We start from the raw sequence: 15,936 nt of genomic DNA, 5'->3' as shown, positions 1-15,936 counted from the left end.
GAAAATGGACAAAATGTATGATTACATGATGAAATACAGGGTTTTTAGTATAGAAAATGCCTACCTAAGAGAGTGTTTGAAAAGGGAAATTGTTCCCAAAGGTTTGAGGGTGGTTAAATACCCTAACAATGTTACCGTGGGGTCCCACTTCCACAAATGTTTGTTGAAAATATTTAATAATTGTGGGCTTGAAATATTGAAAGCAATAATTGAAGAAAATGAAAGTAAGCAAAGTGAATTAGAGAATGAAATTGAAGAACTAGACAAAAGTATAAAGTCTGATTTAATTTTTAACATAAAGGAAGAAAGGGATAGATTTTATAACATTAGAAGGGACATTGACACTAAATGTGAAAATGTTACACAACGAAAGATGGGGAAGTTAAGAAGGGACATTATTGAATATGAGAATGACCTTTGTTACCCCAAGCCTATAGAAAAAAGGTACAATACAAAAGGTTTTATGAGGAAAAATAACAAATATTTTACTAAAAAACAAGAAGGGTATGTGAATAGGAACAATTTTCAATGGGAAACAGAGACATATGATCAAGAATTCCCCCCGTTGGTGGGAAGAAGAGTTTATGAAACTGACTATCAAGAAAGGGGAGAAAATTTTCAGCAATGGGGGGGTGAAGGGGGAGGGGGAGATTTTAACAGACATTACCCCCCCTTCAGAGAACTTGACTCCCATTAGAAGCATAGAAAATAAAGTAATAAATAGGGACAACACTAAATACACTTATAATGAATTTAGCATTTACAATTTTGGGGATATAAATTTGACTATACCACACTTTACTTTATTGAGTAAGGGGTTGAAGTTTATTCCCATGGTAAAAGGTGACTTCACAAGAACCATCCTAGATATAAAGCTATTTACAAGAAAAATTAATTTAGAAGTAATGGCTTTAAGGGCAGGAATGGAAAAACAAGGAATGAAAGGAGATGGACTAACTAGAAAATCGACATACAATCCCCCCCTTTTACCTCAAATAAAAAATGTTGAGAATGTTTTAGTAGAAGGGGTGAGGAGTAAAAGTAACAAAGCATGGTGTAATGAAAATTTAACTGTAGAAGAAAAGGTAGTCCTAAAAGAATTAAGTGGTGATGACACAGTCAGGGTCATGAAACCTGACAAGGGAGGGGGAATTGTTATTATGGATAAATTGACATATGATGGAAAGATGAACGCAATTTTGAGGAATGAGAATATCTATACTATAGTATCCTTGAATGAGGTAAATGTAGCATACAAACGAATAGATAATTTGTTAGAGGATTTATTCACTGAAGAAGTAATAGACATGAAAATTTTCAAGTATTTAGAAGTGAATAAACCCAGAATAGCTACAATATTCGGGACACCTAAAATCCATAAAAACAAGGATGACCCCCCCCCCCCCTAAGGCCAATAGTCTCGGCAGGTGGCTCTAAAACTGAAGCAATGGCTAAATTTGTTGACTACAAGTGTAAACACATTTGGGTCAACAATGAAATTATACTAAAGGACTCCTGGGACTTTTTGAGCCTATTAAAGCCTGAACACTATAGGGAGGATATGTTATTTGTGACAATTGATGGCATTGATTTATTTAGTTGCATTCCCTATCAGGAAGGGATAGGAATGTTCGAAGAGAGCATTTTTGAAGACAAAAAATTAAAACAAAAGGACAAAATAGCTTGTGTAGCACTTATGGATTATGTGTTGAAATTCAATTTTATTATGTTCCAAGGGGAGTATTATCAACAAAAATCTGGAGTGGCTATGGAGGCGGCATGTGCCCCCACGTATGCCAATATTGTTTTATTAAAATGGGAAGACAAATATATAATTAATAGTGAATATAAACAATACTGGTTAACATACCACAGATTTTTGGACGATATAGTGTTACTTTGGACAGGGGGGCTTGACAAATTTTTAGAATTTTTTGAATATATCAGTGGAACTACTAACTTCTTGAGATTTACATACTCTACTAGTTTAGAAACACTAAAATATTTAGATATAGAGTTATACAAAAGAGATGGAAAATATGAAACTAAAGTGCATAGAAAGGAGACTTACGTCAATTCCTATTTGCACTACGATAGTGCCCACCCCCTGCATAGTAAAAAGAATATTGTCAAGGGGCAATTTGTCAGGGGGTCTAGAATGACCAGTTGGGACTACGATTTCGAAGTAGAGTGTAAAGTTTTAGAAAAAATGTTCTTGGAACGTGGTTATCCTGCAGATTTTATTAGGAAAATAAGGAATGAAGTGGAAAAAGGAAGGCAGGAGAGATTTAAGCCAATTTTGGGGAGAGGGATTAATAATGGGAATCAAAATGACGTCAACAAGAACAAAATAGGTCAACAATTATACAAAAGAAGTTTAGTAGTAGAATACAATGCTTCCAATAGGAAAGTAAAGGAATTTTTAAATAGGGAATGGAATAAATTCTCCGCTTTGACGGACATGGAAGAGATTACCAAAATGGAACCAAAAGTAGTTTATAGAAACTCTTGTAGCCTAAAAAATTTGATGGAAAGGAATGGACATAGTAAAAATAAAGGGAATAGAAATAAAGTAGGAACATACAAGTGTGGCAGGTGCCACCAATGTTCGTACATTATAAACAGGGGAGAAGTATATATTGAAAGCAGAATGAGATGGTTAGGCAGTAAAGGTTTTTTTAACTGTGATAGTAGAGGGGTCGTGTATCTTGTTATCTGTCAGTCTTTTTATGTAGGGAAGACAGAAAGACAACTGAAAAGAAGGATGTACAAACATTCTTATGACATCACAAAAAAGAAAAACACAAATGCATTGTATAGGCATTCTATTTCCTGCACTAAATTTAAATATGAATTTTTTGTTCTGGATCAAGTTAAACCAGATATTAGAGGTGGCCTGTGGGAAGAAATATTAGAAAGTAGGGAGCTTTGGTGGCAGGTCAACCTCGATGCAGGAAATAAACCAGGAATGAATGACTCTATATCAATTTCTTCTCTGTTGAAATTAAAGGCTAATAACATTTGATAAACTCAAACATGTAATTCTTTAAAATGGACACCAGATGGGGGTAGAATATACATGAAACATAGGTTTAAGGAAATCTTCATTGACACACACACACAAGAAACAAATATATAGTTTTCACATACTTGAGTTTTTAAACTAATTTATTTAAGATATTATTAATGAGATGTTTTATAGTAATTTATTAGTAAATTATTTATGAATGTTTATTATATGTATTTTAACTCAAATTATTTATATAAATAAATGATGTGGAATGATCAAGTTTAGCACAAGACACTTTCAGAGAGTAGGCATTAATATTTATGAGATGTAAAGGGAGATTTGTTAGTTTAAATTGAAGGAGATATATTTCATTGGATTAACAATTAAACAGGTGACTTAGAGATTATTTAAATGGCTTTTCAAGTTAAAAATGGTTGTCTGATGAAGTCCTGTATGTAGGATGAAAACGCATGTATTTTATTTTTCCTTGGTGAATAAAAGCATTAATTTCACTGGCGCTTTGTGATTTTGGCGTTGATACTATAGAGGAGAAGACCGTGGTCCAAGGCGTTCTTTTTGTTTGTTTATTGGAGTTTTAGAACTGCCGTTCTGCTGAACTATTTAGATCAGAAATGTACATACACTATTGTAACTGTTTACATGTTAATGATAACAGAAGAAACAGGAAGTTAACCTCAGTCCAGCAAACTTAAGAAAAATATTTTAAATTAAATCACTTGATAGGCTAGGCCATAACGAGGGTGTCTGACAGGTTTCAATGCAGCTAGTGACACAAAGTCTATACAAGGAAGTGTTCTGTATTGTCTGCATTGTGTTTGGGGTGATGTAATTGCCACTTTCAATCCATGAAGTAATGCAATTGTTTTATGACTTCCAGCACCTGTCAAAGATCTGAGCAAAAGCCCTTGTCAATTTATTTTTACAGGTAGATGCTAAATGCTGCCAGCTGCCAGCAATGGGAGGTTGCCTGGGAACTAGAAATCAGATGACCAGAAATTATGTCATTCTGCAAGCTATCCCAGCAGAATATTCTAGATATTATTTTGAGAAGTCTCTCAGAGAGACAGAGCATTCTGCATTCTGACTTGGACCTGACAACAACAAGAAGAACCATTCACCACATCTGCCTTGCTCTAGGTAAGTTGTTAAGGTATCACTTAGATACAGTCAGGATTATAGTGAAGCTTAGTTTAGATTTTGTATTTCTTTATATGTGTGAGCCTGTACTGCAATGTTAGTTTAAATATTCCCTGTGGTTTTGAACTCTGATGTCACTCTGAATTTATATTTACTATTGCCTGTTCTTTCATTATTTATTATTAAATATATTTAAATCTTTCATTTTGACTGATCTGTGTAGAGATATTTAAGTTTTGAGAGTACTTGCATATTTATTTGGTGACAGTGTGTGGGTCACTCCTAATAGTGTTGCTCTTGGTCAAACTACCATTTATACTAATATTAATTACTATTAATATTAATATTGTGATTAATATTAATCACAGTAAAATTGGACATCCTTTGCTAAGGCCCTAAAGTAGTTGATAAGGAGTGACTGGTGGAAGTGGTAACTACCTTATAGTCTGGGTAGAAGGAGGCATAGTTAGTAAACATGTGCCAACCTTTCGCAGGTGTGTGTGCTACTTGGGCAGGGACACAAAGCACGGGTTGGACAGAGAGGGTGCTGGAGGTCTTGGCTTGATCACTCAGCTGAGATCTCACTTCTATAGCTGTGCCAGGGGGGAATCTTATTGGGGATCTGGAGAAAGAGGGAGAAACCAGCACCGGACTGACCATGGTCTCTGTGTGCTCTTAAGGGAAATTGCACTTGATGCAGAGAGCTGCATCTGGAAATACTGTGTGTGTGTACTTATTATCCTCCTAATGAACATCCCCCCACAGGTGCCAGTGATGAGGATTGAGGCTCTTTGATTACTGAGCCAGTGGTGTTTAGTCACAGTATCTACTACATGTTATAATAGTTGCATATTCTCCTCACAACCTACATTTTGTCCTTTTGTGATAAAATCTGCAACATTCAGTCTATCACCACTTCATCTATGCCCTGCAGATGTTCTGCTGATGAAGCCACAGTAACCCTGCTATCACATAAATGATTCCTTACCACATGTGCAAGACATGATGCAGCAAGTATCAGCCTTGAGATATCTGTTACTCATTAAATGAAAGGTACTTTAAGAAACTGTAGTTTCAGAGCTATAAATTCCCCTTACTTGCCTTTTCTGATGATCAGAAGTGGAGCTGGTATCCTTTTAATAGGCTCCCTATATAGAAACTGCAATAAATGTTATTCCTTGCAATAAATTTTCTGGGGTCTTCTGAAGGATAGAAGGTGCTAATTACACTATAAACTGTATTTCCTAGCTTAATTTCTACAAGTCTTGTGGATTTCTATTAAAGTTCATGAAATTAGTATTGCTTCAGTCTTTGATGTTAGCCAGAAATGCTCTTCGCAGCACTCAAAATATGCCCAGAATTGACTCCTTCTGTAATTCATATGGATTTATATGTATAGGTAACATATCTAAGTACAGTCGTAAATTCTTTTTTTATAAAACCCATTGCTCCTACTACTGTTGGAACTGTCTGGGTATCCATCTTCCACATTGCAATCATTCCTGCCTGTAAATACTGGCATTTTTTTACTTTGTGTCTCTCTGTACGTAAGATACTATCGTCTTTGCGTGTATCAATTTCAATGATCAATGCCACATTTGTCTTCTTTTTATGGACTACTATATCTGCTTTTCTGAAATCTATTTTTTTAACTGTTGGTAATGGGTGATCCCATCTGATATAAACTTCATCATTTTCTGTTATGCTGTGTGGCTAATTTTTCCAGTGCTTCTCAGCTACTTCATTATTATAATGTTTGCAGAATTCCCAATGCAACAGTCTTGCCACATTATTAGACATTTCAGTATACAGTCCTTCTGCCATTAGTATATCACACCCAGCAACAAGAGTTTTACAAAACCTGCATTTGTCTATTTTCTCCACTTGTTCAATGGACTTTGTAAATCAAAGTGTACATAGTCCACTATCCTGGGCCACCAATATTAACCTTTCATCTTTTGGTTTAAAATCACCTCTCCTTAACTATTCCTGCTTTTGGTCCTGGTCGACATGAGGTTGTTCCAAGAGTTTTCTGTACTTGCAACTATATTTATGCAATTTTCCATATTTCTTGCCTTCTCATCTGTCCCTTCACCTTATATTCTTTTTTTTTTGTAGCACATTCAGTCACTGCCTGATTTTTTTATCTGCTTCTAGTTTGATTTCCATTCCTGTTTGACACTGATATGCTTGTGCTAAACTAAGCAGGGACATCATCCTAGACTTACTTTCCACATATTTTAAAACTTTCACAGTGTTTGGCTCTTATGAGGTCAGCAGATATGTATGCAGTCCTACTATTGCAGAGCTGTACATGTAATCAATTTTGAGGAGGCCAATACCGCCTTCAAAATGGGAAATATGTAATCTTGGTATACACTGATTTTTGTAAATATTTTTTTTAATCAAGTGCAGTTGTCCTTTTAACAGGCTCTCTGTATACAAAACCTACAAAAAATATTCCTTGCAATACACTTTCTGTAGTCTTCTGAAGTACAGAAGGTGCAGATGACAATATAAACTGTATTTCCATGTCTATTGAGCTTTATTACTTTCAAGTTTAAGTGAATATTTATTCAGACATCCTCTACCATACAAGATCAGACTAATATTTTAACTGTTGTCAAAAACTGGGTTACCTTCAATTTGTCGAAAGCTCATTTGACTGACGAACATTTTAGTCAGACCAAATGACTGAAACTTCATTTCACTGACACTTCATTTGACTGACAGTTCATTTGACTGACAATTGGTTCTGGCAGTGTCTAGAGCACTGTAAGGCAAGTAAAAGGAATATGTCCTTTTCCCCACTGTAGTGTGACCCTGGAGTTAGTATATATAGGTAGGGGGGTGTGGGTGGGCACAGGAAAGCAGAGAATATAACATGAAAGTAAGTGGGGGGGTTGCGCAATGAAGTTTCAGTCATTTGGTCTCAGTCAAATGAGTGTCAGTCAAATGAGTTTTCGATGAAATGAAGGTAACCCCAAATACTATACTGTTTCCTTTAGTTCTTTATGAACAACTTACATATCATAGTCAAAATTGAAGTAACCAAGCAGTTAGTTTCATGGTAGACTGATCCAGCAGAGGCACTCTGGATGGGTGAGAAAGAAGAACTGGATATTGATCCACCATCCATGGTGGATGTACCAGTAGAGGCCACAGAAAGGAGATCCATGTTTTTTTTTGGCCAAAAGGGAGCAATGAGGATTACTTTGGCTTTACACAGTCTGGTTTTCTGAATTAATTTGTTCATAAGGGTTAACGGGAGAAAGGCATACAGGAGTCTGGTGTGCAAATTGTGGACTAGAGCATTCTTGGTGATTGACCCTGTGGAGGGATCAGGGCAAAGTAACTGCTGCACTTATTGTTCAGACAGGACATAAATAGATTGCAGCAAGGTTGGCCCTAGTGGATGAAAATTAGCACTGCGACTGTTGGATTGAGGAACCACTCATGAGGAGCTATAAAGTCCTGCTCAACTTGTCCACTAGAACATTAGAATACCCCAGAACATGAGTTGCTATCAGAAAACGGTGTGAAGGCATCACCCCCTGCCAAACCCTCATGGCTTGTCGACACAGGGGATAAGAAAGGGTTGCTCCTTGTTAGTTGATGTACCACACTACAGCCATATTATCTGTTTGAATAAATGTCATACCCTTGGGGGCAGCATCCTCAAAGGCCTGAAAAGTCAGGAGGACCACCCTCATCTCCAAGACACTGATGTGAAGGTTGCCTCTAAATCTCACCATGCACCTTGGATTATTCTCCCTTTGAAATGGCCCCACCCTAGAAGGTAAGCATCTGTGGTCACTACTACTGTCAGTGTGATCAGGTGAAAAGGTAGCCCTTGCGTTATTCATGGTAAGGTAATCCACCATGCGATGTGCTGTATGCACATTTTTGTGAGACAAATTTTGGCATGCAAAGGATGAAACGTCTAAGACCACTAAACTGCAAGCATCCATTGAAGGATCAGCATTTGGTATCAAGCCATGGGAACCATTAATATGGCAACAGCCACGAGACCTGGTAGATGCAATATGAATCTTGCAAAAGAACAGGGATGAAGTAACACCTGTGAGGCCATTTGATGTAAGGAGACAACTCTGTGTTGTGGAAGAGTGACATTTGAAGAGTGATATCAAGGTGGCATCTAATAAACTGTATCTGCTGTGTTGGAGATAATTGACACTTGTGAAAATTCACTGATATGCCTAAATCCAGTAAGCATTGGAGGAGAAGGTTCAGATGATGAACCAAAAGATGTCTGGATGTAGAAGTTAGGAGCCAAGTCATCTAATAAGGGAAAACTTTGATCTCTAGTTACGTACGTGTGCTGCCACTACTACCATTATCTTGAAGAACACCCTGGGGGTTGTAGTGAGACCAAATGGCAGGGTTCTGAATTGAAAATTATTGTCTCCCACTCAGAAATGGAGAAATCTTCTGGACTGCTTCTCCATCTTTACGTCATCATAAAAATTCCATTCCAAAATGCAGCATGAATGTTACACTAGCACAAGTTGGACACCAAGTACGAAAAAATGTCTCCACAACCACTTTATTCTTTCCAAAATACAAGTTGTTAAGCGCTTTCATCTAATAGTATAGACTTCATCAGAACACACAAATTAAAATACTCACAGTTTATATATAGCCTTTAACCAATCGGAAATTAATTGAATTTCTTCATATTAAAGCTTTAAAGTGCCAGTGTATTAATCCCTTTTCATTAACTATAAAATACATTTTCATTCGCATTTAAAATGCTTATTAAATAACTCATCCTTATCTCTATACAACGCATTGAAATACATTCATCCTAACTGTAAAAACATTCTATTGCATACACTACTAAATGCACCCACCATCCTAGTTAATAATAGTAATTATTTTGTAAGACAATAACAAGACAGTTCAATTGGCGAACCATCAACTAAAGTTTTCTAGAATAGGTTTTCTAGAATGGGTTTTATGGATATGTGGTCATTAATACCAGGATGTACTGAGGCATTCACCTTAAGTTGCCATCTAGCCTCCAACTCTCCCAGTTTCTTCTTAATACTACCACCCCTGGGATTACCTCTAACTATATCAAATATACCAAAATGGAAAGTTTCACATATTTTGTTACCATCCAAATGTCTCCATAGGGCATTGTTTACATCTTTTTTGTTCATACAATAACAGTGGTCATAAATTCTCTGCCTAAGACATCTATCGGTCTTCCCTATGTAAAAACAAGGGCACTTTGTGCATTTTGCTAAATACACTAGATGTTTGCCAACTTATTTTTATTGGATTGGGAAGATGAATTTATATTCAAAACAGAATGGAATAACAAAATGACATGTTACTATAGATTCTTGGACGATATTTTTTTAATTTGGAAAGGAGACCTGCAAGAATTAAATGATTTTAAAGAATATTTAAACACTAGAAGTAGTTATCTCAAATTCACTTTTAATATTGAGGAAACATCTATTTCCTATTTGGATACCCGTATTACTGTGGAAAATGGAAAATTTAAATCTAAGATTTATAGAAAGGAAACTTTTAGTAATTGTTATTTAGATTATTCTAGTTGTCATCCTTTTAGCCAAAAAAGAAGTATAATAAAAGGACAATGTATACGGGCAGCCAGGATGACTTCTGAATTTTCAGATTTGATAGTAGAACTAGATTTTATAGGGGTATTGCTCACAAAGAGAGGGTACCCCCTTGGTATGGTGACTGACATTGTAGAATATGTTAAGAACGAATGGGGGAAGAAACATAAACCTTTAATAGGGAGTGGGCCATTGAACAAAGGATGTGGTAGTATGGATATGAATACAGACAACCCCCGTGAGTTTACAAGGGCATGTATATTACAATATGCTCCTTACATTTCCGACATTAAGAACATTATTTCGAGAAATTGGAATATTCTAAAACCTGATAAGAATATTTTCAAAATTGTGGGTGAAAAACCTAATTTTGTGTCAAGGAATGGTAATAATATGAAAATGGAATTAGAAAAGAAAAAAGCAATGAGAAATATCAAAGAAGCTTTGAGAGGTACTACAAAATGTGGTACATGCAACCAGTGTAGGTTTATTATAAACACACCCCTACTTAATTTGGAGGATATTAATAAGACAGTGGTCAAATTTCAGAAGGGCAATTGTAGATCGCAACATCTAGTGTATTTAGCAAAATGCACAAAGTGCCCTTGTTTTCACATAGGGAAGACCGATAGATGTCTTAGGCAGAGAATTTACGACCACTGTTATTGTATGAACAAAAAAGATGTAAACAATGCCCTATGGAGACATTTGGATGGTAACAAAATATGTGAAACTTTCCATTTTGGTATACTTGATATAGTTAGAGGTAATCCCAGGGGTGGTAGTATTAAGAAGAAACTGGGAGAGTTGGAGGTTAGATGGCAAATTAAGGTGAATGCCTCAGTACATCCTGGTATTAATGACCACATATCCATAAAACCCATTCTAGAAAACCTATTCTAGAAAACTTTAGTTGATGGTTCGCCAATTGAACTGTCTTGTTATTGTCTTACAAAATAATTACTATTATTAACTAGGATGGTGGGTGCATTTAGTAGTGTACGCACTAGAATGTTTTTACAGTTAGGATGAATGTATTTCAATGCGTTGTATAGAGATAAGGATGAGTTATTTAATAAGCATTTTAAATGCGAATGAAAATGTATTTTATAGTTAATGAAAAGGGATTAATACACTGGCACTTTAAAGCTTTAATATGAAGAAATTCAATTAATTTCCGATTGGTTAAAGGCTATATATAATCTGTGAGTATTTTAATTTGTGTGTTCTGATGAAGTCTATACTATTAGATGAAAGCGCTTAACAACTTGTATTTTGGAAAGAATAAAGTGGTTTTGGAGACATTTTTTCGTACTTGGTGTCCAACTTGTGCTAGTGTAATGTTCATGCTGCATTTTGGAATGGAATTTTTGTGTTCAGTTTACAGTGTTGGCCGTTTCCAGCTTTATTTCTCTTTATTTACGTCATCATAGGCATACTGGAGATCTATCGAGCACATCAAATTGTCTTTCCCCAGAACAGGTAGTATGGACTGAACTGTGACCCTCCAGAATTTTGTCTGTTTTCCAATCTGGTTAAAATAACTGAGATTGAAGATCGCTCTTAGGTCCCCTCTTTTCTTTTTAATGAAAAAGAACATTGAGTAGACTCTGGATCTTAATTGATTTCCAGGGACTGGATATATGACCTTTTTTCTAGAAGTTTTAAAGTTTCCAGTGCTGATGATTCCCATTATCTAGGTGGGATGTCAGAAATCACCTTTTTCTTTATAGGAGGACAAGAAAATTGAATGGAATAGTTTCTGGAAATTATGTTTTGCACCTACTTGTCTCTTGTTAATTTTAGCCAGGCTTGCAGGTACAGGGATAAGTGTCCCCCAACTGCCTCCAGAGTGGAGCAGTCAGAAAAACCTTCAGGGACATTGGAAGGGCATCTTGGAAAAGTACCATGGAAGTCCTGATTGTGCAGTCCACCTCTGCCTCATGGATGATATCTGTCAACATTACCTCCACTTCTGCCATGTGATGGTCTATTGCCATGAGATTCCTGATAAGACCACTGTGACTTGTAAAACCACATCTTTTTCCCTGCCATCTGGTTTTTGAAATAAGACCTTTGAGGGGTGGGAAAACAGAGATGCTTACTGCAGACAAAGTCTTACCATCCTGTTTACTCCTGGTCAATGTATCTTTAAATTTGGGCCACTGAGGGAAACCTGGTTGAACTCTCACATTCATCCAAATCTGTATCTTCCATGACAGAGTCTGGGTAGGTGTCTATGTGCTTTTGTTTGCATGTCTGTTTCTTGTGAACTGATTCTGTCGGGGAGTCATAAGGTTCAAAATCTGACTAGGAGCTGACATAGCAAATAGTTCCAGAAGCTTGTGGTGCCAACTGTCCCTGTCTGGCAGGATGAGTGAAAAATGAAACTGTGGGATCCAGTAGAGGTTTGTGTGAAGCCAAACTCCCAGAAAGTGGCATCTGTTTGTGTAAGCCCAAAACCCCTTCAACTACTTTGAAAGCCAAAGATGCCACTGGAACTGAATGTCTATCCAGATCCAAGGAATAGAGAGAAACCCCAACTCCTGGAATCCCTGGCCCCAAAGTAGATCTCAGAACCAAACTGTCTAGTGTCAAGGCTCCTAAGGGAAGATACAATTCTGAAAATCTTGGGGTTGAACTCTTCCCCTAAAGGTCAGCGCCAACACTACAGCCCTGAGTCCCTTTCCGATCAGAGGGCATTGGAGTCAAGAGAGATTGGGAAGTTGTTGGCATCCAAGTTGAAGGAACTGTTGGTGCCAAAGGAAGCACTTTGGGATGGGTCAGATCCAGGACTGTTGGAGCCAGAGGATGGACCACAACACTCAAAGGCAGTGGAATGGCAGGATGGCCTATGGTCAGTGCATTCCCTGGGGATGGTACTGACAAAATCCCAAGCTTAATATGTGTCATCAGGAACTTTCTCATCATCCTGTCAGCATTGTATTCTATCAAACTTTGAGATGATTGGCTAGATGAATCCATTGAAGAAGACCTGGAGTTTCTTTTCTCCTGTATGATAGGAGAGAGAAAACTGCAGCTGAGGGAAGACAGTTGGGACTGAGACACTGTTGGTTCTTATTTCCTAGCTGACTTTGGTGTGGGTCTGATGGATCCGAGGATTTTTTAGGAACAGGAGACGTGTCTTTTTTATTTTCTTTAACTTTAGCCTTTTCTTTGTCCTTATCCTTTTCTGGTGACTTGTCTGAAGACCAAGCCCTGTTTTGTTTCTTAGTAAGGGAGGTAGAAGAGGAAGGTTCAGAAGAAGTACTCCCAGTCTTTGGAAGGAGAAGTCTCTTCACCACTAATTTGTCATGGTGAGCTTGTAATGCTCTAACACTAAATGAGGCACATGATGTGTATTGTGTGTCCAAATGGGGAGTGCCCATGCAATAAACACACAAAGTGTGAGGATCTTGAGGGGGCAGTTTGTGCCCACATTCCAAACATTTCTTAAAAGCTTGTGATTCAGGCATGATGAAACCTGGAGGTTAGATAGAGAAAACACTAGACAGAAATACTACAATAGGTTATCAAATATAACAACATGTTATATCCTAAGTTCTATAAGCAGCAATAATCACAGAAAGCAAACACTATTTAGAGAGAGAACACACTAAACTAATAATAATCATCCTAAACTACTATGAAACACTACTTTGCTATAACATAAAGATAATACTAAATCTGAAGGGAGATGAATCTCCCAGTAGAGGAAGAGTAAAGATAGTTAACTATTAACTATTAAACTAGTTAACTATAAATATATATAATTTGTTTCAAAATTTCAAAGTCGTTCAAAGGGTAAAGGATATGAGCCCTTGAGTACACTTCTGTAAACTTTAGGTGGCAAGGGATATCTGGGATATTGGAGAGGAGCTAGGGAATTATGGGTAGGGGAGGGGAGGAGTCAGAGCCCTGGAATTGAGGAAGCTTCAAATGTGGTGCCAAGGTTGGATCCAATCAGATCTGATGTCCCATATGTTGAATCAGACAAAAATAGACAACATTGGACCCTTAATTTATATCCTATATTGGCATCTATGGCTCAAGCACATATTAATCAGGTTATGATTGGCAACCCAATCACAGTCCACTATGGTATGTGTTTTGAGCCACGGGTGTCAAGAAATTCATCATAAGAGCAAAGTGAAGTGATGGTTGAAATGTGAATCTTGATATCTGAGAACATATAACAAGTGAATTATGATTGAAGAGATCTAATTATAATTCTTCATTGCACATGGAGCTTTAATTGATCTGATTAGCTACTAATTACAAAACAAAAATCAGAAAGGTGAAGTGTTCTATAACTTCAAAAGCTGTAATACACTTAGAGGTGCCTCAGAGGAATAGTAAAGCGTGTTCTTATGTGAAAAAAAAACACAGAAAACAGTATTTTGCTTCTTTATTGGATAATGATGGTGAAGTAAGGATTGAACTGGAAGAGATTCTGTAAATAAGAGAACATTAAAAGAAAATGTTAGCAAAAAAGAGGAAGCATTAAAAATAGAAATGGGGAATCCACATAGTGTCTCACATGGTAGGACATCGCTTCTCATTACTCTGAACATAGCACTGTACTGTTGTTAAAATAAAAAAAATGTTTTATTTATATTTTTGGAAAGATTAACATTATTACTGAGAATAAGTATCAAGAACTTCATAGTGGTAGTGAATCTAGTTAAAATGAGGCAGAAGTGATTTTGGAAGAAGAAAATTAATGTAAGGGTGATTCCATGTGGATTGTGTCTAGCAGGTTAGGCATTATTTTCATGAGTGCCAATTCAGTGAAACAAGCTGCTATGAGCTCTAATGGATTTTGTTTAACCATTTGCTCTATACTTGTGATATAGATATATTTAAGTCCAGGTGGTATGAGAGTGTCCGCCCACATATGGGTTGCAAGTGAGCATGCTCCCCTATACTGAAAAAAATCCATGTTCATGAAAAGTGGCTTTCTGTGATTTTCTTCCAGTGAACTCTGACTTGCTGAATGTGACAACAATCTATTAATATGACTCTGATTTTATGACAGAAACCTCACCTGGAAGTCACAGTGACTGAAAAAAGATGTTGCTACAACTTAATACAAAGATGGTGAAATTGTCTTTAGAAAGGATTATGCATGACCAAATATATTTATCAGGATTGTGTTTGGTTCTACTAGGCAGTTGGAATTGGTGCACCAATATGATGCCATCTTGCTGTTAAAATAAAAAAAGCAGGTGAAGTTTAAGATAAGGCAACCTAAATGGGCAAATGTTGTATATACTGAGCAACAACTGATTTTAGTGGAAGACAGTTCCAGAGGAAGAAACTTGCGGTTGCCTGGTGTAAGGCAAAGAATGCACAGATTATCACAACTTTGTTAAAACTAAGATGTATTGGATTCATACCTCTCAACCTCTTAGAGTAAGACATCTGAACAAAGCCATGAAATAAGTAGTACAAATTTGGACGATTTTTAAATATTGCGCTTAAAAACTTAGAAAGATGATAGAATAACAGGTTTTGCATTGGCATGGATTTTCTGAAGGGTATGAAGTCTCAAACTCAAATGTCTGTCATTATTTTCTAACTTTAATCTTTAATGATTTGCCACTAATTTGCCAGAAAGCCACAATTTTATGAAAAATGGACCAAAAATATAAGGCAAAAATCTGGACATTCTGCGAAAATCTGTACAGTTGACAGGTATGATGGATTACATTTTCCAAGGAGTCACTACACTGAAAACGGAGAGTTTAATAGCTGCTTTTGTCTCCATTTGATCAAAAATATAGTAGACCTTAGAAACATTGCTCTTTTTTGGTATAAAATGAACTACCAACATGACAATTATATTTACTGGATAAAGAAAATATTTGTGACAGTGCCTGTTGAAGGTCATCTTGTTTTTATACCTCATGACATTTCTGAAACCATGCAAAGATATGCAATTTTCATAGGTGAATAAGAGTGTAGATGCCAGAAAAACAAATAAAAATTGAGCATTCCTGCAGTTTACAGCTGTTTGGAAAGTGTTTTTCTATCATATTCACTGGATCTTAATGAAGACAATGTGAATTAAGTCCCTCTAAATCTAATACCACTTCATGTTCAATGGGTGTATGAACAGCATGATCAAGGTGACTGGTATGTGGTAGCCAG

This window comes from Protopterus annectens, chromosome 3.part0 (genome assembly GCF_019279795.1).
Source record: "Protopterus annectens isolate FY-2018-M chromosome 3.part0, PAN1.0, whole genome shotgun sequence".
NCBI lineage: Eukaryota > Metazoa > Chordata > Ceratodontiformes > Protopteridae > Protopterus > Protopterus annectens.
Note: the sequence above shows the minus strand (reverse complement) of the source record.